The 3,138-nt window shown below is 35.1% G+C and overlaps 1 long non-coding RNA gene across 1 annotated transcript; it reads left to right on the forward strand.

Moving 5' to 3' along the window:
- The first annotated feature begins 204 nt into the window (after window positions 1-204).
- On the forward strand, window positions 205-2,575 carry LOC145789599 (uncharacterized). The gene is made up of 2 exons (XR_014327694.1): window positions 205-612; window positions 1,168-2,575. It is a non-coding gene; the product is annotated as an uncharacterized LOC145789599 (long non-coding RNA).
- The last annotated feature ends 563 nt before the right edge of the window (window positions 2,576-3,138 follow it).

Genomic DNA, 3,138 nt, shown 5'->3' on the forward strand with positions numbered 1-3,138 from the left:
ATGGCAGGTGGGTGGTAATGGTGGTGGTAGTGGTGGTGGTGGTGGTGGTGGTGGCGGCGGCGGCGGCGAGAGGTGGGTGGTGGTGGTGAGTGGGTGGTGGCTGGTGGGTGGTGGTAGCGGGTGGTGGCTAGTGGTAGCAGGTGGGTGGTGAGTGGTGGTGGCAGGTGGTGGTGGAGGGTGGGTGGTGGGTGATAGTGGCGGAAGACGGTGGTGGAAAATGGTGGCGGGTGGTGGCTAATGTTAGGTGATAAAAAAAAAATTAAAAACTCAAAATGGAAACACATTTTTTGTGTTTTCATTTTTTGGCCAAATTTATGAACTGAGGCCACTGATTTATAAATCAAAAATTTTACCAAACAAATTTTTATTTGAGTTTTTTAAATTTTTGTAAATATAAACAGAAAACTGAAAACGTAAGTGTTACCAAACGACACCTTAGTGTGTTCGTAAGGCAAACAATTTGTAGTGCTGCTATTGTTTGTAGTAGATCATTTCATCCTAGGAGATAGACGTCCAATTTTTGAAAGTATCGTGGAGAGGACGAATCTGTCTTAAAGACACAGTATCAAACACTGGACTTGATCAGATTATAATTCGAAGAAATTAAATCAAGTAAGTTATTTAATTTATTTTCAGTGTTTTATTATTTATTTAAATCAGATTTTAATTTTGTTTTTGTAACAAAATAAAATCTGTTTTTATTTTTTTATTTTTATTTCGAGTTTGATTTTTGTAATCAAACAAATTCTCTCATTTCCTTTATTTCTTTATATTCTGGTTGTTGTTTAGTACACAACAGAATTTAATTAATTTAAATACAGTGAAGATTGTCCTAGAATCTTAAGACAGAACATTTTGAAATCTTCATTGTATTTAATTTTCTGTGATTTCATAAGACATATTCTAGTTGGAAAAACAAATAGTGTTTATGCTATTTGACAGATAGTAGTAATATGCTGTCTCTTTTCTTTGACAACTAGTAGTAATATACTGGTGTCATTAACAATTGCAGAATATCAATTGTGTTACAGAAAATTATTGTGATATTTTATTTTTCTAGTTTTAGTAACAAGGAAATAAAATTATTTTGTATTATAAATTTATTTTCTGGTTTTAATAACTAGAAAATTAATTTGTGTTTTAATTTTTTCTGATTTTTGTAATCAGAGATTATGGCTACTGCAACTGAAACTGCATCTGGTAGTGGTACTCCTATTGTTACACCAACACCGATCCCTATCTAGAACCATGTTCATGTACCAATCAATCATGGAGAAAAATCGAAAAAATTTAACGGTACCGAGTTTAAGAGATGGCAGCAGAAGATGCTGTTCTATCTTACAACTCTTAATTTGGCCCGGTTTCTTCATGAAGAGGCTCTAGCACTTCAAGCGGGTGAAAGTGATCGGCAAGTTGTTGCCGCTGTAGATGCTTGGAAACATTCAGATTTCCTATGCAGAAACTACATCCTCAATGGCCTTGATAACATGCTGTATAATGTATACAGTCCTTTGAAGTCAGCAAAAGAATTGTAGGATTCTTTGGAGAAGAAATACAAGACAGAGGATGCCAGCACGAAGAAATTTGTCGTCGGTAAATTTCTGGACTTTGTTATGGTAGACTCCCAAACGGTAATTTCTCAAGTTCAAAGTTTTCAAATAATTTTGCATGAGATTCATTCAGAAGGTATGTCTCTTAGCGAGTCATTCCAAGTCGCTGTTTTAGTGGAAAAGTTACCACCGACTTGGAAAGATTTCAAAAATTATTTAAAACATAAACGCAAAGAGATGACCATGGATAAGTTGATTGTAAGATTAAGAATTGAGGAAGATAACCGAAAGGCTGAAAAGAGGAATGTGAAAAATCCCATTGAGTCCAAGGCTAATGTGGTTGAACAAGTTCATAAACCACATAACAAAAAGAAGAAGTTTACTGGAGATAGTCCTAAACAAGGCGACAACAATGACAACAAGAAGTTCAAAGGAAAATGCTATAACTGTGGTAAGACTGGACATCGAGCTTCTGACTGCCGCCGCCCTAAGAAGGATCATGGAAGTACAAGTAAGAAGACCACTAATCAAGTCAATGTAACAGAATTGGATTACATCTCTGATGGAGTGAATTACATCAACCTCTCTGCTGTGGTGTCTGAGCCTAACTTGGTTGGAAATCCCAAATAGTGGTGGGTTGACACTGGAGCAACTCGTCACATATATGCGGACAAGAAGATGTTCACTACCTACAATGAGGCTACAAATAGTGAACAACTTTTCATGAAAAATTCTTCTACTTCTACTGTGGTTGGACAAGGAAAAGTAATCTTGAAGATGACATCAGGGAAAGAACTGACCCTCAACAACGTGCTGCATGTACCTGACATCCGGAAGAATTTAGTTTTTGGATCTTTGTTAAGCAAAAATGGTTTTAGGCTTGTATTCGAGTCTGATAAATTTGTATTAACAAAGAGTGGTATGTATGTTAGTAAGGGATACATGAGTGATGGTCTCTTTAAGTTGAATGTAATGACAGTTGTACCGAAAGTTGCTATGAATAAGAATAACACATCTTTTGTTTATATTTTTGAGTCAAATTTATGGCATGGTAGATTAGGACATGTGAATTTTGATGCTTTGCGTAGATTAATTGGTTTAGATTAAATACCAAAATTTGAAATTAATCCTAATCATAAATGTGAAATTTGTGTAGAAGCGAAACTAACTAAGGCTCCATTTAAATCGGTTGAAAGAAAAACCGAACCTCTAGAATTAATTCACACTGATGTATGTGATCTAAAATTTATTCAATCTACAGGAGGCAAAAAGTATTTCATAACATTTATTGATGATTGCACAAGATATTGTTATGTTTATTTACTTAGAAGTAAAGATGAAGCCTTAGAAATGTTTAAACTCTACAAAACAGAAGTTGAAAATCAACTTGGTAAAACCATTAAAATGGTTAGAAGTGATAGGGGTGGTGAATATGATGCACCATTAAATGAATTTTGTGCACAACATGGCATTATTCACCAAACTACAGCACCTTATTCTCCACAGCAAAATGAAATTGCTGGAAAAAAAAATAGAACCCTAAAAGAAATGATGAATGCCATGTTACTAAGTTCAGGCTTACCACAGA

The sequence above is a fragment of the Camellia sinensis genome, chromosome 4 (genome assembly GCF_055761805.1).
Source record: "Camellia sinensis isolate YWXY chromosome 4, ASM5576180v1, whole genome shotgun sequence".
NCBI classification, from domain to species: domain Eukaryota; kingdom Viridiplantae; phylum Streptophyta; class Magnoliopsida; order Ericales; family Theaceae; genus Camellia; species Camellia sinensis.